Source organism: Rhinatrema bivittatum, chromosome 2 (assembly GCF_901001135.1).
Source record: "Rhinatrema bivittatum chromosome 2, aRhiBiv1.1, whole genome shotgun sequence".
NCBI lineage: Eukaryota > Metazoa > Chordata > Amphibia > Gymnophiona > Rhinatrematidae > Rhinatrema > Rhinatrema bivittatum.
The window spans coordinates 784,529,812-784,557,510 of NC_042616.1; the positions used below are offsets into that span (position 1 = coordinate 784,529,812).

The window sequence follows — 27,699 nt, forward strand, 5'->3', positions numbered from 1 at the left end:
GGCTCGCTTACACATGCACAGAGCTCAATGGACTTTGCAGTCCCAATGGCAGCAGACCACCCAGGACCTCCACGTATGCATCCGCATTACTCTTCCCCTCCAGACTTATTGTTGTGGTGGGAGAGTCTGCCCAATTTGGAACAGGGTGTTCCTTTTCAGTCCCCCCCCCCCCCCCCAAGTTGTTCTTTTTCACTCAACGCACAATAAAACTCTGGAATTTGTTGCCAGATGATGTGGTTAGTGCAGTTAGTGTAGCTGGGTTCAAAAAAGGTTTGGATAAATTCTTGGAGGAGAAGTCCATTAATGGCTATTATTCAAGTTTACTTAGGGAATAGCCACTGCTATTAATTGCATCAGTAGCATGGGATCTTCTTAGTGTTTGGGTAATTGCCAGGTTCTTGTGGCCTGGTTTGGCCTCTGTTGGAAACAGGATGCTGGGCTTGATGGACCCTTGGTCTGACCCAGCATGGCAATTTCTTATGTTCTTACCACAGATGTGGCAGCTCTGGGTTGGGGCGCCCATGTGGCAGTGCTCCACACGCAGGGTCTGTGGTCTGCTTAGGAATCTCAATGCCAGATCAACTTCCTGGAGCTTCGAGTGATCCATTATGTACTGTGGGCATTCAGAGATCCACGTATTCAACAAAGCGGTTCTGATACAGACTGACAACTAAGTGGCGATGTGGTACATCAACAAGTAGGGAGGATCGAGGTCCTTCCTCCTGTGTCAGGAGGCTGTTCACATTTGGTCATGAGCTCAGTCCCAGAGTATGCTGCTACGAGCCATGTATCGTGCTGGGACAGAAAATGTGGTGGCGGACTGGCTGAGTGTAGAGCCTTCCGTCCCACGAGTGGCTCCTAGCTCAGGCAGTAGCAGATCAGATCTTCCGTCTCTGGGGAACCCCGGATGTGGTTCTCTTCACCTCCCCCTGTAACAGCAAAGTGGAAAAATTCTGTTCTCTGTACAGGGGGGATGTCAAACCAGCCTCAGATGCCTTTGCCCTCTCTTCGGGCAGGAGCCTTCTGTATGCATAGCCTCCGCTTCTTCTGGTGATGAAGACTCTCCTGAAGTTACGGCAGGACAGGGGGACCATGATCCTCATGGCTGTTTATTGGTTGAGGCAGATCTGGTTCCTGCTCTTGCAGGATTTAATAGTGCGGGAGCCAATCAGCCTGGGAAATTCCCCAGACATTGTCACGCAGGATCAGGGCAGGCTGCGCCATCCCAACCTCAGGGCATAGTCTCTAACGGCCTGGATGTTGAAAGGGGTCTGTAGCCTCTTGTCCTGTTCAATGATGTGTCTAAGGTCCTGGTAGCTTCCAGGACGCTTTCCATTAGGAAGTCTTATGGCCTGAAGTGGAGGAGATTTTTCTGTGTGGTGTGAGCGTCATGCTCTGGACCCATTCTCCTGCTCTACACCAAAATTGCTTGATTCCCTACTACACCTTTCGGATGCTGGCTTGAAGACCAATGCAGTCAGGATACACCTGAGTGCCATCGGTGCCTACCACCAAGACATGGATGGTGTGCCCATCTCTCTACAACCCATAGTTAGTTGTTTTATACGGGGTCTTCTTCAGTTGAAGCCTCCTATGCGGCCTCCTGCTGTGTCCTTGGACCTTAATGTGGTGTTGGCTCAGCTCATGAAGGAGCCTTTTGAGCCACTGCACTCCTGTGACCTGACATACCTGACCTGGAAGGTCATGTTTTTGGTCGCAATCACTTCAGCGCACAGGGTCAGTGAGCTTCAGACTTTGGTGACGTACCCACCGTACACCAAATTCTTTCATAATAGGGTGGCTCTGCGAACACACCTCAAATTTCTGCCTAAGGTGGTGACAGATTTCATCTTAACCAGTCAATCATCCTACCCACCTTTTTTCCCAAGCCTCATTCACACCAGGGCAAACGGTTTGCCCTGGTTTGCCCCTGCTTGGATTGCAAGAGAGATGTTGCCTTCTTCCTGGAGCAGACAGCAGGCCACAGGCACTCCACACAACTCTTCATCTCTTTTGACAGGAATAGATTGGGAGTTGCTGTTATTAAGCAGACTCTGTCCAACTGGTTGGTGGACTGCATATCCTTCTGCTATGCTCAGGCAAGACTACAGCTTGGGGGCCATGTCAAGGCTCATTCTGTCAGAGCGAATGCAACTTCAGTCGTCCACTTATGAGCAGTCCCCGTGGTCGAGATCTGCAAGGCTGCGACATGGAGTTCTCTCCACACTTTCACCTCTCACTTCAGTCTGGACAAGAATGACAGATGCAATAGCAGTTTCGGCCAGTCCGTCCTTCAGAAACTCTTTCAGCTGTACAACCCAACTGTTCCTGTCTTGGGCCCATTTTTATGGTTCAGGCTATCTCCATCTATTACTAACAGCACCAATGTTGTTGTGCCTGTTGACGCATGGTTAGGTGTCTATTGGTCCCTTCGTTGTTCGGGAGTAGCCTGTAGCTAGGGATTCACCCATGTGTCAGGACTACCATCCTGCTTGTCCTAGAAGAAAGCAGAGTTGCTTACCTGCAACAGGTGTTCTCCTAGGACAGCAGGATGTTAGTACTCATGTAACCTGCCTGCCACCCTGCAGAGTTGGGTTTCTCCTATGTTTGTTTCACTTTTTCCTTATTCTTTGTTACGAGACTGAAGAGGGACCCCGCGTGGACATGTGGATAGTGGCATGCTGGGTATGCTCAGTGTGTCAGTCAAAGTTTCTTGAAATTTGATATGTTTTCCATACCAGGCTCCATCCGATGATGTCACCCATGTGTGAAGACTAACATCCTAACACATGCAAGCAACTCTGCTTTCCATCATAAGGTAAAGCACTACACCTATCCTTCTTAGTCATTTTTACCCTGTATGTTTGTTTTTATTAGATTGTAAGCAGGGATTGCCTTGCGTGTTTTTGTACAGCACTGCATGTCAGGTAGCGCTATGGAAGTGATAAATAGTAGTAGTAGCAGCCACTGCCTCATCTTTATGTTTTTGTATCAGAATGTCCTCATTGCTGTACTAATATGCCAAAATCTTACCTCATGCCCCTGACCTCCCTCACCCTTATGGCCCCCAACACACTGTTTTCTACCACCTGTTTATGAATGTGTCTATGCAACATTTAGGTATTGTATATCATGTATGTTAGTTATGCATTCAAAGGCATTTTAAAAGCCCAGTGCATGCCATAACCAGAAAATATGCGCATAAGTTGGGGAAGGCATACACTGAGCAGATTTTAAAATCCACCCATGTATGTGCTATGCACGCAAATAAAAAGTTTTGAAAAAAGAACAGGGAATAGATATTCCTAGATTTCACTTTCAAATTTGCATATAAATAATTGCAGGTAACTTTACTTCTGCTATAGATGTCATGTAAGTCGTAAAACAAAAAAAAAACTAAACAGGGTTTTAATGGTCTGGGCTAATGGGTAAAGGAAGGCTGTTAAATTAGGGGGAATTGGAAGTCCTATTCCTTATCTGGGTGAACTGGGAACAAACTGGTAAGGGCATAATCCCCTCCACCCACATGGTAAAAGCGGTATTTGAATGCATAGGCACTTATCCACTTAAAATTGCGCGCACATGTGCGCATTATTACATGCATGCATATGTGCACGTATGTTATAAAATGGTTGCGTCCCTGGGCGCAGACTGATGAACATGCGTATGTACACTCGTGTGCTTGTGCTATGTTTAGATACTATGTAATATATGTATCTATTATGTATGTAAATTATTCAGTAATCTTGTAAGTTACTCTGCGTTCTCAATAGGAGAATGAGTAAGAGATTCTTATAGTAAATAAACAAGACACTCCAGCCTTCTTGTTGTTTTACCACTGGATTGTGCCTGCTGCTCAATACAGGTTATCCCAATGCTTTCTTGGAAGCTCAAGGTAATCATACCCCTACTGTTTAAAATAGTAACCACTCCCTTGTGCGGGTGATTCAGTGCTGCCTTAGAAGCAGTATTACTATTGCTGTTGTGGCTGAATCTCTGCTTTGTGCAGGCTTCCCCAGTGCTTTCATTACTGTCCTTTTGCCACTAGGGTATCCTCTGTGTTTATCCCACAATTTTTTTTAAATTTACATGACTGTTTTCTTTCTTCCATCTCCTGCAGGAGGGCATTCCAGGCATCCACCATTCTTTCTTTGAATAATGCTTCCTTTCGTTCCTGAGTCTACTCACTTGGATCTGCATATCATGGTACCTTGTTTTTATAACTCCCTTTCTATTGAAAAAGGTTTGCTTCTGGTGCAATATTAATACCTTTCAGGTACATAAATATCTCTATCATATTCCCCTCCCACCCCTGTATTGCCTCTTCTCTAGAGTATATATCCAAATGGCTTTTGGTGCAGGCCCCACACCATTTTGGGTGCCTTTCTCTGAACCACCTACAACATTGTATTCTAGACAAAGTTTTCGAAATGACCTGTGCATAAGTATTATTTCCTTTTTTTTTTTCCTGCTCTTTGTGTCTCCCTATGCACCCTATCATCCTTCTGGCTCTGGCAGTCACCTTACCAAGTTATCACCATGAGGCCTCACTCCTGGTATTAACTCTTGCTAGCATGGACAGAATAAATGGACAAGCTAGTCTTTGTCTTAATTGACTCTATTACTATGAACAATTTAAGGGTAGATTTTAAAACGTGTGCACGCTACCTGGCGCACGCATATGGAGACACCGATTTTATAACATGCGCCGCGCACACATACACACTGGATTTTATAATCTGCGCGCGTATATGCAGGCGGCGCACGCAAGGGGGGGTAAAAATATGCAAATTAGCGTGGCGATGAGATCGGGCCCTCCCCAGTTCCCTCCCAGTCCGCTCCAATTTAGGAGCGGACTGGGAGCGAACTTTCCTACCCCCTTCCCTAACCTCCCTTCCCCTTCCCCTCTCTTCCCCACTTTCTAAATCACTTTTTTTTACCTTTTATTCTACAAGTTACTTCAGGGCCCGACCTGAAGTAACTTGCGCATGCTGGCAGCTGGCCGGCGTTCGAGGCTCCAGGACAGCGATGAATGGCGCTGTACTGGCCCACCCATTTGTCAGGGCCCAGCACTAATGCGCGTATTGCCACGTACGTGCGTGGCCGGGCCCTTTTTTAAAATGTGCGCGGCCACACACACAAGTGGCGATTTCTATGCGCGTGGCCAATTTAAAATCCGGCCGTTAATGTATTCATATTAGTGCACTAAATACAAGTCAATGGGTTGCAGGACCTGTGGCAGCATGGTTTTACCAAAGGCAGATTATATCAAACATGATATAATGAGGCTGTCACCATGCGGCCTCATTTTAGTTGGTGTACATTAGCTTCTTGCCCCTTATGTATCACTCCCTCAGAATTCTGCACCCCATATTCATGACACTGCATTTTTATGCATTGAATATGAACTAACGGGCATTCTACACTCCTTAAGCTTGCTTAGATAATTTCTCATTCTGTCAATTCCCTCAAAAGTGTCCACTCTGTTGCATATCTTAGTCTCATCTGCAAACAGGCAATTTTTTTCCTCTATCCATTCTGCAATGTCGGTCACAAAGATATTGAATAGACTTAGACCCAGGACTGATCTTGAAGCACTCCACTAACTCTACTCAGAATTAATTCCATTTACCACTACCCTATTTGTCTCACTTAACCAGTTTCTGATCTAGTGCACCACCTTGGAACTCACCCCAGGCTACTCAGTTTATTACTGAGCTTCCTATCAGGACAATATCAGAAGCTTTCTGAAATCCAAGTAATCTATATCCAGTACATGGCCTTGATCTCTAGACAATTAATTGAAAGAATAATCGCATAGTGGGGCTCAAAAGAGGATTGGGCACATTTCTGAAGAAAAAGTCCACAATTATTAGCCAGGTAGACTTGGAAGTGTGATATAAGAAATACATCAACTATTGGGGATCTGATGTATACTAGTAACTCTGACTGGCCACTGTCAGACAGAATGCTGAGCTGAATGGACCTTGGTCTGACCCAGCATGGCATTTCTTATGTTCTTATGTTTGATATAATCTGCTGTTGGTAAAACCGTGCTGCCACAGGTCCTATAACCCAGTGGATTGAACATAGTGCACTAATTTTGTATACATTAAATAGTTTGTTCATAGTAATAATCAATGAAGACAGTAAGACTAGTCTGCCCATTTATTCTGTCCATGCTACCATTCTGTATTCCACAGAACCATTCCACCTGCAAAATCTCTCTCCTTCCAAGGCAGTCATTTTCTTCCTCATCCTGTATTCTCCACCATCCCAGGCAAAGAGCATAAAAGATCCTCCCCCCACCTTTCCCATGCCCAGCCACAATATCCCACAGCAATCCAAAAAGCCAGCAACACCAGAGCAGCCAGTGTCCAAATATCTAGTCTTCCAAGTCCCTCATGTAGCCTTACTGACAGACCCAGCCACATAAGTGCCACATAGTGTTTTTGAAAGGCCCTTCAGTTAATAACAGAGCATGTAACCAGTCTTTTATAAATAGCTACTATTTTTTAGTGAGCTACCCAGGTCTCTTGCATAATTTGCTAGACAGACCAGGTCATACGAGCATCCATGCCTCCACCAGAACCTCTAGTTATTGCAGAAGTGCAGCCTGACAGAAAATCCAGCTGCTATTGCAGCCTCTCAGACAAACTTGATCATTTGGGTGCTTGTATTACCACTAGAAGTTCTAACATTTCTTATTACCCAATTTACTGTACATTCTGACCCCCAACACCCCTTGTTGAATTGGGTGAGTACAAAGCTAGTACCACTCAAATCAGGGGTGACTAACTCCTGTCTTTGAGAACCACAAACAGGCCAGATTTTCGGGATATCCACAATGAATGTGCATGATATAGATTTGCATGCATTGCCTCCATTGTATGCAAATCTATCTCATGCATATTCATTGTGAATATCCTGAAAACCTGGCCTGTTTGTATCTCAAATGGTCGCTAGATCATGCTTTCTGCTCTCTCCACTTTTAGGAATTAAGGATCCTCTGTGCTTCAACGTTTACTGATTTAGCCACTATCATCCACTCTGGGAGGGCATTCCATGATTCCACCACATGTTCCTTGAAAATCTCTTTCCTGATATTTCTCCTTAGTCTACCCCATCAGAGCTTCATATTATGAGCTTTTGTTTGAGAACATTTTTTCACTTGACACAAGTTTGCTTCTTGGATAGTTTTAATGCCTTTCAGGTATTTGAATTTCTCCATTTTAGAGGTGGGTAACTCTCCTCTATAAGGGACACCAACTAATCAAGTTTTCAGGATATCCCTAATGAGTATGCATAAGAGAAATTTGCATTTAGTTGATGCAGCATGCATGCAAATCTCATTTATGTATATTCATTAGGGATATCCTGAAAACTCAAACTGTTGGTGGTCCTTGAAGAATGGAGTTGCCAGGGAGGGGTTTGAAATTAGGCAATGGAGTTGTGTATAAAGGTAATCTTGAGTTTTGCCTTTAAAAGCTTTGTAGAAAAATCTGGTTTTCACCTGCTTCCTGAAATGGCGGTAGATGTGTTTGGAGCTATTCTGGGAACGAATTCCAAAGGGCAGATGCTGCTCCTGAGAAGGTTTGTTGATAGATATTGTATCTTTTGATTTCTTTTTTTAACAATGTGATTTTGGAGGCTCCTAGGGAGGCCAATAGATGTCTCCCAGATGTGTAGGAAGGCAAACTGTCTTGTAGGTAACTTGATCCATTTCCTCTTAGGGTCTTGATAATCAGAATCAAGATTTTGAATTTGGTTCTGAAGGATAGTTAAAGGCAGTGCAGTTTTTGTAGGGTTGGTGTGATGTGTATTTATTTTGTCTGTATTTTTGTAATCCACCAAGATTTTTGGATCAGCGGAATATACATTTTGTAAATAAATAAAAGTGATTGCGCTGCTGGCATCCCTCTTACATTTGTGTAACAGTGTTTTGGATTAGATAGAGTTGATGCAGACCCTTATTTGTTCATTATAAAGCACATTACAGTAAGCCAACCATGCATGAGGTTTTCATGGCATGGACTACTATGACTAGACTTGCATTCTCAATGAAAGGGCGCAATGGATTATCCAGCAATGAATTCCAAAGTTGAATTATGCATTGGGTAAAAAAATTATTTCTATTTGTCCTAAATGTATCACCTTGTAACTTCATTAAATGTCCCCTAATTTTTTCTACATTTGAAAGTGTAAACAACCAATTCATGTTTACTCATTCCACTCCCCTAATTATTTTATAGATCTCTATCATATCTCTTCTCGGCTGTCTATTTTCCAAACTGAAGAGCCCTAACCTCTTCAGCCTTTTTTCATAGGGGATTTGTTCCATTCCCTTTATCATTTTGGTCACCCTTCTCTGTACCTTTTCTAATTCCGCTATGTTTTTTTTTTAGATGCGATGAATAGAACTGCACGCATTACTCCAAGGTGTGGTCATACCATGGAGCAATACAGTGGCATTATGATATTCTCTGTTTTATTCTCTGTTTCTTTTTTAATAATTCCTAGCATTCTATTTGCTTTCTTGGCCAACACCACACACTGAGCCTATTATCCATAATGATGCCTAGATCTTTTTCCTGGATGATGATTCCCAATGTGGAACCTTGCATTATGTGGCTTTAATTTGGTTGCTTTTCCCTACATGTATCACTTTGCACTTGTCCACATTGAATGTCGTCTGCCATTTGGAGGCCCAGACTCCCAGTCTTGCAAGGTCCTCTTGCAATTTCTCACAATCATCTTGTGATTTAAAAACATTGAATAATTTTGTATCACTAGGTAGATTGTGATTTGTTTTAAGCCTTTTTAATAGTAATGAGCTACTTTGTGTGCATTAGCTTGTGATGCAGCTCTTTAATATTTTCCTTGCGTTGGCCAGAATCCTTTGTGTGATCAGTAATGCTTGTAAGCCCGTTACCAATATTGCTCATTAATGTGGTTTTATGTGCAATAAGTGCTGAATTCAGAGTTTAGCATGTATTACCTTTCTAAATAAGCCCCTAAATCATTAGCCCACCCCAAAACTAGCCTTATAGCAGCCCCTTTATTGACTGGTAAATTTAGTTGCCTTTTGAATTTAAGTAATGAAACATTTTTAAAGTATAAGTTTAGCTGGCTAACTCTCGAGATGTATTTTATTATTAGAGTGCCAATTAAATTTGTCTACCTTATAGACTTTGAGACTTTGATGTTAGGTTTGTGTGGGTTTCATCTTAGACTAGCCAATTCAATATTTCCTCCTCATCTTGGCAGGTCAGTCCCCACCAGTGGGTTATGCACCTCTGCTAGCAGATGGAGAAGGAGAAAAAGCTGACATCACAGTTACATAGTTCTATCCGACATCAACCTGCTAGTATTCTCCATCTCCAGCAGATGGTGGATATGCATTTCCCTGCGGGGTATTGCCTGTGAGTAAAAGAAAATAAAGAAGTACAAAAGGAGACATCAAGAAGATAAGACGTCTGTGTAGCATTTCTTGCCTCCTGAGGTGATACCATTCGGTCCTTCTCTCAGTAGAGTGCCCTCAGTCCGGTAGCCTTGGCTGGCGTGGACTTAAAATTCAATTAGCAGGACCCATTCCTGCTCTCAGCCAAGGGCTGAGCTCGGGTAAAAGTTTTTCTCCTAAGACAAGCAGCATGGTAGTCCTTACAGATGGGTGACTTCATCAGATGGAGCCCGGCACGGAAAACTTTTGTCAAAGTTTCTAGAAGCTTTGTCCAGCACACTGAGTATGCCCAGCATGCCACTGTCCATGCTAAGTCCCCCTTCAGGCCTTTTTCCCATGGTGCTAGTTTCCTCGCGATGCTTGCAGCATTCTGGTTTGTGCTCTCTTTTTCAAGCTTTTGAGCATTTTCCTCCAGACGGTGTCCCCTCAGCACAGCAGGTTAGTTTTAGCATTCAACCTTTTTTGCAGTCAATTCCTGGCAGCTTGCTTCTCAGTCACAGCTGACCATCGACTGCGCGCCGGCTCATTTTCATGGCAGCATCTGTTTTTTGCCGATGCCCCCATTGCCCGCAGACCATGTCCATCATGGACCCACATGAGGTTTGCATCCTCTGCCTGGGGGCATCGCATGACATCAGAGAGTGTAAGCTGTGTGATCAGATGACCCCCCCCCCCCCCCCCCCAGGGCCGTCGTGCTTGTCTCAACAAGATGGTGAAACATTTTGGCCCCAAAAAGTCCAGTCCACCTACACCGGCTTCGGTATCCCTGGTGCCCGGGGGTAGCAGAGAATCATTGGATATGCTGTCCCTCTCTACACCCCCAGCAGCTACTTTCAAGGATCGGGGAGCCGGTGATCAGCCCTCATCGCTGTCGGTGCTCTCTTGGACATCTGCTTCCTTGGTGCCAGTGAATAACCGGACCGAGCACCGTGAGAAAACCTGAAAGCATTGCCACTGGTCGCAGTTGGTGCACGGCTCTGTTCCTTTGATCTCAGACACCTACGCTCACATTGACATCTTCAGGAGGCACAGGAATTACCTCGCTTTGTGGTGGGGCAAACTCATTACCACTATAGAGTACTGCTGTTTGGCTTGGCGTCTTCACCAAGTGCCTAGCAGTGGTTTCAACACATCTCATTCATCGAGGGGTACATGTGTTCCCTACCTAGATGACTGGTTGGTCAAAAGCAGCTCCCTCCAAGGAGCTTTGAGCGCCGAGCGTGTTGACCCTTCCAATGCAGGTGGTGCACTTTCTGGGGTTTATCAACTGCTCAAAGTCCAACCTCTGCCCGTCACTCCAGCTGGACTTTATAGGAGCCAGGCTGGGCACGACTCAGGCGAGGGTGTTTTTGCCCCACGATCGGGCTCTCTCCCTGACTTGCTGGTGGCCTTGGTGGGCAGCAGTTAACAGATAACTGCTAGTCTACTGCTTTGATTATTGGGCCACATGGCAGCTTCTGCCCATGTCACCCCCTTGGCCCACCTCTGCATGCACAGAGCACAATGGACTCTGTGGTTGCAGTGGCAGCAGGCATACCAGGACTTCGGAGCTCATGTCTCCATCACACAGCCCCTGAGGATTTCCCTCTCCTGGTGGGAGAATCTCAGCAATCTGGAACAGGGGGGTTTCTTTCCAACCTGCGCTACCTCAAGTAGTCTTTACCACCGATGCCTCCCTCCACAGCTGGGGGGCACATGCGGACGGCCTCCATACACAGGGGATCTGGACAGCTCAGGAAGCTTGATGCCAGTTAAACTTCCTGGAGCTTTGGGCAATCCGCTACACTCTTTGGGCGTTTCAGGATTGGCTGTTCCACAAAGCAGTCCTGATTCGGACAGACAACCAGGTAGCAATGTGATGTATCAGCAAGCAGGGAGGCACAGTATCGTACCTCCTCTGTCAGGAGCCAGTGCAGATCTGGGCTTGGGCTCTGTCGCAGGGTATGACCCTACGAGTGACGTACCTGGCTAGGGTGTTCAACATACTTGCAGACCACCTGAGGTGCTCTTTCCAGCCGCATGAGTGGTCCTTAAATCCAGCAGTAGCAGCCCAGATTTTCCATGTGGGGAACTCTGGATGTGGATCTCTTCGCCTCCCCCTACAATTGCAAAGTGAGCAACTTGTGCTCTCTCTTCAGGACAGATGAGTGCCAACCTCCAAAGCCTTTGCCCTCCATTGGGGCCCTGGTCTCCTCTATGCGTATCCTCCTATCCCGCTTCTCATGAGGATTCTCCTGAAGGTCCAATGGGACCAGGGAATCATGATTTTACTGATGCCGTACTGGCCTGGGCAAGTCTGGTTTCCTCTCCTCCAAGATCTGTAGATAAGGACTCCCATAAGCCTGGGGACTGTGACCGACCTGATAACTCACTGCACTGCACCACTGCACCATCCAAACCTCTGGGCGTTGGCCTTGATGGCTTGGATGTTGAGTGTCTAGTCCTTCAGCCCCTGAACCTGTCTGATAACTTGTCCCAGGTGCTGGTGGCCCTTCAGCCCCTGAACCTGTCTGATAACTTGTCCCAGGTGCTGGTGGTCTCCAGGAAGCCTTCCAGCAGGAAATCTTATAAGTGGAAGAGGTTCTCAGCCTGGTGTGGGGAGCAAGGCTTAGAACCATTCACTTGCCCAGTGCCAAGATTTCTCTGTTATTTGTGGCACTTTTCCAAGATTGGACTCAAAACCACCTCAGTCAGGGTCCATTTGAGTGCGGTCAGTGCTTACCATAGTGGGATAGCTGGCACACCCATCTCAGTTCAGTCCATTGTAGGTCGCTTTATGCGGGGCCTGATTAAGCTAACGCCCCCTGTTGTGTCCTGGGATCTCAACATCATGTTGGTGCGGCTCATGCTTCCTAGGTATGAGCCTTTGCACACCTGTGAGCTGAAATTCCTCACCTGGAAAGTCTTTTTCCTGGTAGCAGTTACTTAGGCTCATAGGGTAAGTAACCTTCAGGCCTTGGTCACGTACTTGCCCTACACTTAATTCTTTCATGATCATATGGTCCTGCATACGCATACCAAGTTTGTGCTGAAGGTCATGACTGATTTTCACATCAATCAGTCCATTGTGTTGCCCACCTTTTTTCCGAGGCCCCATTCCCTCATAGGGGAGCGGGATCTACCTACATTGGATTGCAAAAGAGCTCTGGCCTTCTATTTAGAACTCTCATCAGGCCATAGGCAGTCCACCCAACTGTTCATATCTTTTGACAAGAACAGAATATGGGTTGCTGTGGGCAAACAGACCTTATCCAACTGGCAAGCAGACTGCATATCTTTCTATTATGCACAATCAGGTCTTCATCTAGATGGCAGAGTTAAAGCTCATTCTGTGAGGGCTATGGTGACGTTGGTGACCCACATATGGACGGTCCCCATTGTCAAAATCTGCAGGGCTCCCTACAAACGTTTGCCGCCCATTACTGCTTGGAAAAGGATGATTGACAAGACAGTAGATTCGGCCAATCTGTCCTGTGTAATCTCTTCCATACTTAAACCCAAACCTTCTTACCAAGGCCCCCTGGAAGCTGAAACCAAGCTGTTTCCCCACCATCAACAGTACCTCAGTTGTAATTGTACCTGTTGGTGCCATGTTTGTTGGTATCTGTTAGTCTTAGTTGTTGCAGGGAACAACAAGGAGCTTGATATTTATCCATCAGTGAGGACTACTATCCTGCTTGTCCTAGGAGAAAGCGCAGTTGCTTACCTGTAACAGGTGTTCTCCTAGGACAGCAGGATGTTAGTCTTCAGGAAACCCACCTGCCACCCCGCGGAGTTGGTTTTCTCCTTCGTTTTTATTTTATTTTTTCACTCGTATTTTTCTATGTTACGAGACTGAAGGGGAACCTCACGTGGATGCACGGATAGTGGCATGCCGGGCGTGCTCAGTGTGCCAGTCAAAGCTTCTAGAATCTTTGGCAAAAGTTTTCCATGCCAGGCTCTATCTGATGATGTCACCCATCTCCTAGGCTGCTGTCCTAGGAGAACACCTGTTACAGGCAAGCAACTGCGCTTTATTTTTAAAAAAAAAAAAAAAAAGGCAGGAGAAAGAATGGAGTTTTCCTACTGGGTATTTTTCTTTGGCGTTCAGCCTTCCTGCTCACATCTCTGAGGAGTTCTGTGAGGTGTGGCGGTAGTGCAGCACAGTGGGTTGAGCAGCTATTTGGCTAGGCCCCACTCTCAGGCTTCTCCCTTTTTTGGTTTCTGGTAGGCCGCAAGGGTGATTTCGCGCATTTTTTCCTGTATACCCTAGGTGCATGCCTGCACATCCCTATTGTGCGTCTTTTGCCAACTGTGCGTCCAAAAATTGGGCGTTCTTGTTTCAGGCTCCATACTTTGGGCACCTATCTTGAGTGCCTCCTTCAGCGTGTGTGTACCTGGACGCCTGGTTTAGGTATCTAGTTTCAGCAAGTGTACTATATGCATGAATCTGGATGCACATTTTTTTGTGCATCTATTATGATCACGGCTTTTATGCTCGGGTACCTAATCACACTTATTTGTGCATCTGGCTGGGCACGTGCCTATACCTGACTGAGCACTTTACAACCATGGCGCCCGCAGCGAAGAAGTCTAAGTGCTTATCTATTTGTGCTGCTTGCCACATCAGGGCAATACAGCCGAAGCTTTCTTTAATCCTGTGTCAGTGCTGTCTAGATGCTCATGGGTATTTACCTCCTTCTGATTTTGCTGACAATGCTCCATCTCCTCGGTCTGAGGGATGTGAGACCGAGAGCAAAACGACACTGGTGTCCCCTCCTTCGACTGATCAACGTGCCAACTCCTCAGGGGAACTCACTCTCAGAATGTCAGGTTCAGAGCCATTCTCTTTTTTTTCTGGGTGGAATTCTTCCAGGGCTTACAGATATTTCTACAGTGGCAGTCTTCTGAGTCAACTATACCTACTGGTTTAGGTCCATGTGCTCAGAGTTGAGTTGTTCTGTGCCTGCTACCACGATCAAGCACCATGGTGCAGCACAGCCTGACAAGGCTCGGATGCAGGTGGATCAAGATGACACTGATGATGGTGGTGGCTCTCCAGTTGAGGAAGGAGAGATTCCTCCAGATTTGGAGCCATAAAGAACTCTTCTCTGTTTCTTTCATAGAAGTGAGTTGTCAAGCTTGATCTCTGACTTTGAAGACTCTTGGAGTGGCTGGGACTGACTCCTTAGAGTACAGAAGGAAGACCCCATTTTGGTCACCCTACAAAAGGTCTCATGTTTCTTTCCTCTCTGGATGCGATTCAGGAGTTGATCTGGAATGAAATTTGCCTGAGGCGTCCTTTAAAGGAGGGCATGCCTCGGCTGGTTTATATCCCTTGGATCCACAGGCCATAGAGCAGTTCTTTTTCACTAAGGTGGATGCTTTGGTGTATTCTGTTTCGAAACGAACCACCAATCCCTGTAGAGGGAGGTGCAGCTCTTAAAGATGCTCAGGATAGGGGAATTGAGGCTATCCTAAAGCAAGTCTTTGAGGCAGTGGCAATGAACTTGCAAACTGATTCTTGTTCTGCCCTGATAGCTCGAGCTACCTTGAGTCTTTCTCAAGGCTCTGGCAGTGCCTCTTCAGATAGGCAACCTATGGTACAATCAGGGGCTGCCTTCTTAGCTGATATGGGCTGTGACCTGGTTCGCCCATCCACCAGAGGAGTTTGTTACAGCAGGTAGACAACAGCTGTGGCTGCAAAACTGGATGGCAAATACTATTTCAAAGTCCGGTGTTACCAAGCTGCCCTTCAAAGGTTCGCTTTTGTTTACCAATGAGTTGGAGAAAATGGCAAATAAATGGGGGAAAACTCAGGTCCCTTGCTTGCTAAAGGACAAGAAGCCAGTTTCCTGGACTTTTCAGACAAGTGGCCACTCTCGAGACTACTGGCATTTTCAGACTTATAGGGAAAGTTCTTCCCAGAGAGCTCGTCACTTCCACAGATCTCTGTCCTTTTGCCCCCAAAGGCCTGGAAAGGGTGCGGGCTCTGGAAGTGGAGCCCCTCGATCTTCTCAATGAAGATTTGCAAGCTCACCTATTGGTGCAAGAGAAGTAAGTGGGCTTCTGTTTCACTTTTATCACAGGTGGGCCCAGAATACTTCAGATCAATGGGTCCTCAAAGTGATTCGGATGGATATGCTTTAGAATTTCTTCACATTGTCCTCCACATGCCTTTGATATCTGCATGCAACTCCCCTCAGAAGAGGGTAGAACTGGAAGCTACATTACAAGGGCTGTTGGACCTGAAAGCTGCAATTCCTGTTCCTGAATCGCAGCAAAATATGGGCCATTGTGGGAGAGCAAGATGGCCGCTGAGTTGTAAGGGCGTGAAGGCTGCTGTCTCCGGCTGTCACTGAATTTTTCTTCTTGAGCTTCCTTATTTCATTTTCTTCTTCGGAGAAAATAAAAGAACATGCCACATACCAAAGGAAAGCCCGAATACGTGACATTACCTCAACCCCGGATTGGGACCTTCGACAGCCGAGGATTGATGAAGCCTTCACAAACACGCCAGCAGATAACCTGGATGCTGAAGTCACTGGAGCCGGTAAGGAGCAGCTACCGAGCCCCTTGACTCTGGAAATATCATTAAGCCCGGGTGCACCAATAATACCGGACCCACCCCAAGGGCAATCCAGGGAATTGCCGTTTGGAAAGACCACTTGAGTTGCAGGCCATCTTGCTCTTACAGATAATTCTTTAATGGCAGCTGCCGTCCAGAGAAGAGAGGAGAGTTATTCTGACTCTTCTGTGAACCTTGGGAGACCAGGTTCCAGGAGCCATGAGGACTGGGAGAAACAGCAAAGCCCAGAACAACAAGGAAAAAGTGGTGAAGGCCTTATGGAGGCAGGAACTGTGAGTAATAACAATATTACCATTTATAGCGCTACTCCAGCTCTCGCGCCTTCCTTAGAAGAAATAAGGAATATTTTGATTTCTATGCAGAAGTCGATGAATACACACCAAGTGCTACTGTCTAAGAAGCTATTACCAAAGTGCAGGTAGTAGAAGAAAAAGTGGTGACGGTGGAGAAACAACTAGAAGTAATGGATGGGAAAGTAAAAGAGATTGAAAATATTCAATTTAACCTGATAAAGTCTGATAAAATGATTGAAAATAAGATGGAAAATCTTGAAAATCTGTCAAAGAGAGAAAATTTAAGAATTCTAAATTTTCCTAAGACAAAACTATTGTCCCCAGTGGAACTATTTAAAAGCTACTTTTTTAAATATATTGAAATATTCATCAAGCGCATTACCTGTAATATCCACAGTGTATTACCTGCCAATGAGACAACCACTGGGTGGAAGTATAATACAACAGGAAAGTCAAGAAGAATTAAATTTGAACTTAACTGATTTTCTGGAAAAATCTTTTGAGGCGGATATAAAGTCAAGACAAACTTTACTTGTGCAGTTTTCCTTTCTACATGAAAGGGATAATGTACTGAGACATTATTTCAGGTTTCAAAAGTTAAAATTCTATGGGCAAACAATCCAAGTCTTCCCTGATATTGCGAAGACAACACAGTTAAAGAGGAGGAATTTTCTTGCGATGAGGGGGGAGGTGATCGATAGAGGAGTAAAATTTGTTACTCTTTCCATGTCGATGTATATTGCTTTGTGGGGATACTAAATATGTTTTTAATGATCTGTAACAGCTTCGTTCCTATTTGGATGCTAGTCCTTGTTCCACAGATCCTCCTTAAGGTATTGGTAAAATAGGGAAGATTGGCGAGGCCTTACAGCTTTAAGCATGTTAGGAAATATTTATTTCTTTAATGTAATGTGCTATAATTTCTTTTTCTTGGTCTCCACAGTTTCTTTATTAGATTCAATGTGTTTTGTAATAAGATTATGATGATTGGTATTTGTCAAGAATTTTTATATTGCTGGAAAGTTTTTTCTAATCAGTTTTGTGTACATCACATTGTTACAATTTCTGTATAAATGCAAAAATGTAATAAAGTATAAATTAAAAATAAATATGGGCCATTGTTCCATTTATTTTGTCATGCCCAGGAAGGAAGGGTTATTTTGACCCGTACTGGCTCTCAAGGGCATCAAACGAGTCACGCATTTCAGGATGGAAGTGGTGTGATCTGTCATAATGGCAGTACAGGTCACATCTTTGGATCTGACTGAGGCATATCTGCATTTTCCTATTCATCGGGAACATCAAAGGTTCCTTCGGTTTGTCATTCTGAATCATCATTACCAGTTTCAGGCCTTCCTTTCTAGCTGGCCTTAGCACCCAGGACCTATTCCAAAGTCATGGTGGCAGGAACAGTGGCCCTACGCAAAGTCGGGATTCTAGTTCACCCCTATGTGGATGACTGGTTGGTTCAAGCAAGAGCATGGAAGAGAATCTTTGCTCTTCTCACAAGGTGGTTTTGTTGCTGCAATACCTAGCTTGGGTAGTGACTCTGGCCAAGAGCAATCTGCAGTCTTCTCAGACTCTGGAGTATCTCGGGTTTTGCTTCGATACAAGGTAGAGCAGACCATTTCTGCTGAGACTCAAATCCAAAAGTTGATGGTTCAAGTCCGAACCCTGATGATCACTGTTTGCCCAACTGTGAGGTCTTATTTGCATGTTCTGGGTTTGATAGCTGCTGCATTGGAAGTAGTTCCCTGGGCAAGGGCACATATGCAACCTCTTCAGTGTGAGTTGCTTTCCTGATGGAATCTTTAGTCACAGAATTATGTGGTGAAGCTTATTCTACCATTGGAGGTGAGGTCTCAATTGAACTGGTGGTTATAGGTGGATCATCTCAGGAAGGGAGTTTAAGCGCTGGATTGATTGGTACTCACAACAGATACGAGCCTTCTGGGCTGGGGGCTCACTATCGGGAGTTGATGTTACAAGGTCACTGGAATGCAGAAGTACAGCAGTGGAACATCAACAGATTGGAAGCACAGGCGGTTTTGGTTAGGGTGCTTTGCAGTTCACAGAGTGTCTTAGAGGCTCAGGTGGTCTGGATAATGTCCAACAAAGCAGCAACAATAGCTTACATCATTCATCAGGGAGGAACCAAGAGTCAACAGGTGTGAGAGGAAATAGAAGCACTCATGTTGTGGGCGAGCAGCATCTTCTAAGCATTTCCACTTCTCACATTGCTGGAAAGGACAATATCAGCCGACTTCTTCAGCAGGAGAAGCTTGGACCCAGGAGGATTGGAGCTAGTGGTCGAAGCCTTTCAGCTCCTAGCAAACCGCTGGGGCCTACAGGACCTAGACTTGGTGGCCTTAAACAGCGTGATGGTTCCACGCTTTTTCAGTTGCAGATGAAACTCAAAAGCACTGGGGATTGGCACTCTCATTCAGGAGTGGCTACGTGGCACCCTACTGTATGCGTTTCCGCTTTGGCTTTGATAGGTAAAATTGTCCAGAAGATTAGAAGTCAATCCAACACCATCCTTGTAGTGCTCTGGATTGGGCTGAGAAGCCATGGTATTCTGATCTCCAGAGATTGCTGGTGGGCAGTCCCCTCAGGCTACCATCTCCAAAGGATCTGTTGCAACAGGGGTCCATGATACACAAGGATCCAAGTCGATTTTGTCTTACAGTTTGGCTATTGAAAGGGCTTAGTTTTTGAAGGGGGCTTATTTGCCTGCTGTGATTTCCACCTTATTTTGGGCCAGGAAATTTTCTACTTCTCTATCCTATATTAAAGTTTGGAGAGTTTTCAAGGCCTGGTGTTTGAGCGAGGTTCTCATCCTCTCAGGTGAATATTCCTAGATTTCACCTTCAAATTTGCACATAAATACTTGCACTTACAGGCATGCGCCCGGCTCCCCTGCCAGGTAACTTTATTTCTGCTATGGATGTCATGTAAGTCATAAAACAAAAAAAAATAAACAGCGGGGTTTTAATGCTCTGGGCTAATGGGGTAAACGGAGGCTATTATATTAGGGGGGGTTGGATGTCCTATTCCTTATCTGGGTGAACTGGGAACAAACTGGTAAAACTAGTAAGGGCATAATCCCCCCCACCTACACAGTGTGAGCGTTCAGGCTATTTTATCACATGCGTGCATATATGCGCATATGTTATGAAATGGCCGCATCCCTGGGCGCAGACTGTCGAACACACGCATGTGTACTCGTGAACTTGTTTAAAAGTTACTTTCTATGTGCTTGTGCTATGTTTATGTATCTATATGTTTGTAAATTACTCAGTAATCTTGTAACTTGCTCTGAGTTCTCCAATAGGAGAATGAGTAAGAGATTCTTGTAGAAAATAAATTCCTTTGATTTTGGAATTCTTACAGGATGGCATGATTAAAGTTTTGGCCCTTAACACCTTGAAAGTTTTTCGCAGCTCTTGTTTATTATAGTTTCCAGTTTCTTGAAGGGAGTTTCCAGTTTCTTGAAGGGAGTTAAGCATCTTCGCCCCACTTTACAACTTCCGGTATCTCTGTGGGATCTTAATTTGGTCCTGGATTTCTTGGCAGTCCAACCTTTCGGACGCTGCATGCTCTTTCCTTGTGACTGCTTACCTTGAAGACAGTTTTTTTTTCTGGTAGCAATCTGTTCGGCACAACAGGTATCTGAGCTGCAGGTTCTTTCTTGCTGGGAGCCTTTTCTACGTATGCCTCTTGGAGCGATACAGATTCAGACTGTCCTCTTTTTTTGCCAAAAGTGGTTTGGGAGTTTTATTTGAATTAATCCATTTCCCTGCCCACCTTGGACAGGGACAGAGTTGAAAGTGAGTGCTGTCTTTTGCATTCCTTGGACGTCAAGTGTCATTTGCTGCAATATTTGGAGATGACTAAATCTGTTCAGAAGTTTCGTCACCTGTTTTGTGCTCCATGGTGGCAGTAAACAGGGAGCACCGGCGACGCGAACACCAATAGCCCATTGGATTAAGGAAGTCATTACGGCCCCTTATGTGGCTGCTGAGTTTGCTTTGCCGAAACAGATTAGACCAAATTCTTGGATGCCTCAGGCTGTATTGTGGGTGGAACTTCGTTTGTTGTCGCCTGCTGAGATTTTCTGAATGTGATGTGGCCATCTTTGCATTCCTTATCCAAGCATTACCGCTTGGATGTTCAAGCTAGGGAGGATGCTGCATTCATGCAGGCGGTATTGACTGGACTGCTGACAGCTTCCCACCCTTTTCTGGATTAGTTTTAGTACATCCCACTGGTGGGGATTGACCTGCCAGAATGTAGAGGAAGAAGAAATCACTATTTACCTGATGATTTTCTTTCCTCTGAGGGCAGGGCAATCCCAGACCCACCCTAGGCTGCTGATGTTGAAATTATGGTTAGCCTTTTCAGGGTAAACATTGCAGAGTGTGATTCCTGCTCTTCAATGAAGATTGGTAAGTGGCTTTCTAGCCCCTTAATTTAATGCAAATGTGTTACTTCTTTTGTCTGAGTTCAGTTTTCCTGTTGGGTTGGAAGTACAATTTTCAAGTATAATTAGTTTGTCCACAGTTTGGCTTTTCCAGAGAATACTGGCGGCCTGATGACAGGACTATATGGTTGTCAGTTCAGCTTTTGCTCCATCTCCAGCTGCTGGCAGATACGCATAACCCACTGGTGGAGATTGATCTGCCCTCGTTAGAGGAAAGAAAATTATCAGGTAAGTAATCATTTCTCCTTTTTTTAGTATATAAAATGCCATTTTTTATTTAAAATTATCAGTTTCGTCCATTTTTCGGTGCAAACTAAATGGGTTTTATCTCGTTACTTGGATGGGGTGATAGTTCTGATTTTCCTTTGGAAAATAAAGCTATAAGCCCTGTATATCATGAGGTAATATCAAGATTGATTAAGCTTATCCTTAAATGTTAGGGCTCACTTAAATGTTAGAGCTCACTTAAATGTTAGAGCCCTTAAATGTTAGGGCTCACTTCCTCAGTCATGTTCCAAAATATGTTTGTGCTGACTTTTTAAGCATAATTACTGATTGATTTCATTTCTTTAGGTTCTGCTCTTAATATCACAGCAAAAGTTGACCCTTAAGAACTTAAGAACCTTACTTGAACCCAAAATACAAAAAAAAATTTTTCTCATGGGACACACAAAGATGATAATTTTCTATGCATATCACATGGATAACAATGTTTTTCACTCATAAAATGACCACTATTGAGAAAAGAGGCATACCTGAGCGCAGTGGAGGTTGGAGGAATGATTTCACATGAGTTAATATTTTTTTTTTTCTCTTGTTTTCTTTTTTGGATGGATCCTTGCACTAGTATTCAAAGAAACATTTGAAATCATAGCTTAGGAAAGAACCTATCATGACATGACAGACTAGCATTCTTACTGTAACTTAAGTTGATTTTAATGACCTAAACCAATGAAGTCCCTTTTGTGTGCATATTAATATTAGAAATTTCTACGGTGTCATTTTCCCTTCTTATTGAACTGTTTCACTGGATTTCTACTAACTAATGCAATATGTACCAGTTGAATCCCTAATTGTAGTCCCAATATACAGTAATAACCGAATCATTTCCTCCTGGGTGTATTAATAATAAGATAATGTAATCAAGACTGATTTTTCCTGTTTTGACACTTTGGTTGTACCTATTTCTTGTTTTTATGATGCAAATTTAAATATAAATACTTAAGAATAACTGTACACTTCTTTATAGAATTCACATTGAAATCATACAAGTTCTAAGTTAATAGTTGAATGTCACACTGTAGTTTTCTAACAGCTTTATTGTGCTTTGAGTAGCATAAATAAAAGTATATTTGTTTAATTATTTTAATCTTAAAGCAATGCATTATTTTCTTTCAAGCACATAGTTGGAAACGTACATGTAAAAAAACTGTCAATAAATGTATGCAGGACAAAACTACTTTAAGACCAAATAGCATTTTTTATTTTTTTTTAGCATGAGAGAGAATGTTGCAGGCTAAATATATCGATCAACACTCATTTAGGAAGTTCATAAAATTTTCAGAGTTGAAGCCCAATTTCAATAGGACTTAATTCAGAGTAGGATTATATAGTGTGGCATAAAAATGGGTAATACCCAATAAAGGAAATCATTTGGACATCTGGCTGCTAATCCTGTTTTGTCGCCCTCACGGCTTTGTTAGACAGCCTTCCTTGCTGTTTCTTCAGTCCATTGAAGTCTATGACTGTGTGCTGCTGAGAAAAAAAAAACACATGGTAAATATAGCAAACAGCTCTTGCCTGTGTCACCTCACTGCCTTGTCAGAGCCAAGGCAGGACAAGTTGGCAAGCCAGAGGACAAATAATGGTGCAACATCTTTTTAGCTAGCCTATAACTGCTATCTGGATCAAATAACACTGGCATCCTCCCAGGATAGGGTAACAGAAGTGCAATGCCAAAAATCAGTATTTTCACCAACTGATTCAGGGAAAGAATCTCATCCGGGTTTCTCTGAATCAGAATCTATTGAAGAGAATTTGATAAGTTTAGTCAGTAACATCTTTGCCTCCAGTTCAGTGATAGGGGACAGGGATGATGCTGACAATGTTGAGATCAACCCCTAGGAAGAGCAGGCGGTGCATGAATGATGCCCTGGCATTTTTACACAGGGTCCACCCTCTATCTTAACTATAGTGTCAGCTTCAGCCTCCAAGAATGAAGAGAAGAGATTATAGCAGAAATCCTGATCTGGAGGCACTTTAAAGTGAGGGGGAGTACCTGCCTTTCACTCAGTGTATTTACTGCAGGAAAGATATCAGTCAAGGGAAGCAAGTGGGACATCTGGCAAACACTGGTCTGCAGCTTTACCCACTAGCATTGGAAATAGGGGAGGATCACAGTACTAGCCTGGGGACCCCTTCTGCCACTCCAAGTAAAAACACAGGAAAGGGATTGAAAAGGGCAAGACTTGACTAGAGTTTACCATCCCAATTAGAATAGCCAGGAGTCATAGAATCAAAACCTGTTCTGTATAATAATTTGTAGTTATGATTGGTTTGTGAGAGAAACTTTGAAGGAGTCAGCATTATTATTCTGACTGGGGCTTTAAACTATGTTTTTCATTTCTCTTGATGTTGCTGCTGTTTATGAAATTGTAACATAGTAATGGCAGTCTATCCAGTCTGCCCAGCAAGTTTCTTATGGTAGTAACTGCTGCTGCATGTAGTTGCCCCCAAGCTTTATATGAAGGGTAGTAACAGCCGTTCCATGCAGGTTACCCCCATTTTTCTGTTAGTGTAGTAACTGCTGCTCCATGCAGGTTACCCTGGAGCTATATGTTAAGGGTAGTAATATTAACATTCAAAACCAAGCAATTGTCAACCCATAACAAAATTACTGCTGGCAACATTTTTACAGATTGAGCAGCCTTCTTGATAATTCAGATAACACTTTTTGAACATGCTTTTCTTTTGGACTTAGCCATAAAAACAGTCTTGTGCTTTTTCCCCTAATGTTTATGTATCAGTACCCCAGACCATAAAATCAGGGCCCATCATTGGCTGTGATCTGAAACAAATTCCCCCTCCCCCCATCATAGAACATGAGAGCAGCGTTGCAGTTGCATCAAGGCTAATTGGTTAAGGGTAGAACTCTCCCATGTCTTCTGTTAGGGCTAGTAGCTGCTGCTCCTTGCAGGTTACCCCCATGTCCCTTTTTCTTCATTCCACCTCCAGCTCTTAGGGATCCACAGTGTTTATCCGATGCCTTTTTAAATTTGTTTACTGTTTTCATCTTCACCACCTCTTCCGGCAGGCAAGTCCAGGCATCCACCACCCTCTCCATGAAGAAATGTTTCCTGATGTTGATTCTGAGTTGTCCCTCCTGGAGTTTTATATCATGACCCCTAATTCTGCTGTTGCTTTCCAATGGAAAAGATTTGAGGATCATGCATCATTAAAATCTTTCAGGTATCCAAAGGTCTGTATCATGTCTCCCCTACACTTCCAGGTTATTCATATTCATATTCATTCATTCATTCAGCTTCTCCTCATAAGTCTTCTGATACAGACCCAATACCATTGTAACCTGTTTGGTAGCCTAAAATACCGATTATAGGTAGCTGTCTCTTTACAGTAATAGTTTGATTATCTCTTAATAATACTGATATTTCTCTAACTTTTTCTGTAAATTAACTTTTGGTGTATTTTTATCTCCTTTGTTTATCCTTTTCTATCCAGCATCTGTTCTCCCATGTTCATATTGCCTTCAGTTTTCTGGAAAGCAGCTGGGCATTTATGCTTCTAGAGTAAATTCCAGTTCTTCTATAGACTTTAGAGAAATAGAATAGAAAAGAGAAAAAAAAATTTCTAAATCCATCCCATCTCTCTTCTGGTTCTCTAGGATCCCAACATAGTTCTCTCTCTCTCTTCTTTTTTGTTATACTGGGGTGTGTTGTTCTCAAAAACCCTCAGAAGGAATAAATGTACACAGAAGAGAAAAGATGCACAGAAGAGACCTTTTATGTTCTGAATGTGGTAAATTGTTCAGTAGGAAGAGAGAACTAATACCACACCAGGATATTATCAAAGGGAAAGCTATTGAATATGAAAAAAGCTTTTTTAATAAAGCACATCTCATAAATTAGTAGTAAAGCCATACTGTTGAGACCATTTACATGTTCTGTTTGTGACAAAAGTTTAAATCGGAAGGCAAATTTCACAAGCAAACCAAAATTCCATTCAGCAGCAAGATCAATTTCAAGCAGGGAATGTAATAAAAGTTTGTTGCAAAAGAGATACTAATGACAGATTATTCTCTTGTTCTGAACAAGGGTTAAGTGGTGTAGCAAGAAGACAGACATCTCCCATGCCACTTTGCCTTGCTGCTAATACTTCTCATGCTACATCTTGGGGTTCTTTCTGCCTTGCTGCCATATCTCTGAACTGTTACCACAGTATCCAAAATAGTGACAAGGAGAATGCATACGTAGTATGAAAAAGAAAGCAATAGCTACTTGGAAATGGGAAATGCAAAAGAAAAGTGAAATATTTTAAGTATGCAATTTACGAGACTGGTATGCCTGTCTACAAATCTTTCAGAACTATTTTGTTTGGTTTTGTTTGATTTACTATTTATAAAATATATACTGTAGTTGCAGCCATTGGCTTTTGCTAACTTACTCTGCTAAGTGGTTCTCAGTTCTGTTCCTCAAGATTCCAAACATGTCCAGCTTCCAGGGTAACTAAAATATGCATATCCGCATGATTAATATGTAAAATGTAGTCAGATCTATTTTGAGTAGCCTAAAAAGCAGGCTGTCTTGGGGGCCTCTAGGACTTGAGAATCCATTGCCTTGTAGTTTTCTTTTGTTATCTGTAATCATATCTAAGGCTACTTGCAAGGAAAACAGATCAGCTATCCACTGTATAACTTTCTATTGTATATGAAAAACTGTAAATGAATTGTGTTTTAATGATCATACAGTATATAATCATTGGGTTTATTTTTATTAAACATAAGCCTACTTTTAATCCATGCACTGGATTAAAAAAATTAGCTACAATTCTGCATTGTTTTTCATATACATACACTCATTTAATTTTTAATTGCTTTTTTTCTGTTGCCTATAACCTGACAGCCCCTAGAGGCTCAGTGGCAATTATTAGTTTCCAGTGTCTATAAATGTGTGTCATTTTGCTCTTTTTCAGGGACTTCTGCAACCTAATTACGAGCTGCTTAAGAGCAGTGCACAATATTCGCCAATGTGCCTAAGCAATGATGAAATAACCATTGGAGCCTGACAATCTTTTTTTTTTATACGTTTTAATTTCATGTATTAAAAGCTATATAATTCTATAAGGTGTGTAATTTTTACATTGTTGCAATATCTTGTCATGTTTTGTCTTATCTATAAAATGAGTCACAGCCTGCTGCAATTAATAAAGAACTTTGCTTTAAATTTAAATTGAAGAACAAAAAAATGAATCCTTGCTTCTTTTTTTTTTTTGTGTACATATTTATAATTTTGAGAGAGAAGAGCAGTAGAAAGGAACACTGCATAGAAGAATAAGGCTCTGTAAACAGTAGATTTTTGCAAGCATTAGTTTGCTATGTATACAGTATAGCCCACTTAGCTAAGAATGTACTTGTATGAAGAGGTTAATTATAAACTGAATAGCCAGGCCAATTATTACTAGTATAGCTAAATTTGTTTTCCATTTTCTTCCTTGCTATTTTATTTAAAATAAAGGTTTGAATCCAGTGGACTATGATGCTGTTCATTCTCTCTCTGACTCTTACTGGTACACTGTGATCCTATTTTAATAAATCTCATGAGTTTATCTCCTCTGATAATAAAAATCTAACACAATGTTTTCTAGTCCTGGCTTTTCAAGGTGGGATTTCATGCATTGATAATGTGTTTGCTTAGCAGTACCTACACGATAGCACATTTTCCAATTGCTGTTTATGTGACATAATGACACAAGTACTGAATTTTAGATGTTTTATTTTCAAACACTAAAATCAAATCTTGCATAAGATTTTCAAGTTTATCATATCACACTCTTTCTCGTCTATAAAAAGCTGATAAAGTTGAGGTTCAGTTACATATGAGTCAGTCTCACATTTTGTAAAGAGAAAGTATATCTGTATTTTCTTCAAATCTGATCATTAATGTGATATCTGACCTATATCTAGTTCTTCTATTTGTCATCTTTGTCCTACTTCCTGTTTTATCGTTTGCTTATAAAAACAGTGGTTTTTGATCAACTGTGTGCTTTTTACTATTTTACCTTGTACAGTTAGTATTTGCAAAAGTTGTAAAATATTTTGAAAATGATCACAAATACAAGAAACAATGTTACACAATTTGTGCTATATGCAGTTCATTATTTTACTTCACAGCGTGAGCCTATTTTAATAAAATACTTTAAAGTCTCCATTTCCCAATTTTTTATACAGCCTAAACACACTTTATTGAAGAATATGCAAACTTTCATTGTTAGCATAAAAAATGTTTCTCCCTGGCTGTTTTGAAAACTTAGGTTTCTTGGCTTCTGTTTTTACCACTTCTGCTTTGAATTCTTTCTTCACAGCACTTTCAAATCATATTATATATATTTCTAATTGTTTCTATCATGAATTTATTATACAATACACCTCACATGGGCATTTTATGTTTTACTGAAATGCAACAATACATTTGCTCTTAATAGGAGGTTAAAATATCTCCTCTATATTCAAGTTTCTCTCTTTCTCTGTCAATATTCTCATTCTTCTGGAATTTTTCTTTCTACCATGTTTACCCTTGTTTTTTTGCTGCATCCCATCCTAGCATATACAGGGAGGTGTCTTCCTTTTTGTTTCTTTGATTCACTCATCTTCCAGCCTTTT

The 27,699-nt window shown here is 42.7% G+C and overlaps 1 protein-coding gene across 2 annotated transcripts in view; it reads left to right on the top strand.

Annotated features, from left to right (window-relative positions):
* The window catches only part of KHDRBS3 (KH RNA binding domain containing, signal transduction associated 3), a 738,992-nt gene extending 712,416 nt beyond the window's left edge, over window positions 1–26,576 (top strand). The window contains exons 11-12 of one of the 2 annotated variants that reach the window (XR_003854946.1): window positions 4,121–4,206; window positions 26,013–26,576. The gene's annotated coding sequence lies outside the window, so the exon portion shown is untranslated. The remainder of the gene's footprint in view (window positions 1–4,120; window positions 4,207–26,012) is intronic. The other variant, XR_003854947.1, reaches the window with a different exon arrangement.
* The last annotated feature ends 1,123 nt before the right edge of the window (window positions 26,577–27,699 follow it).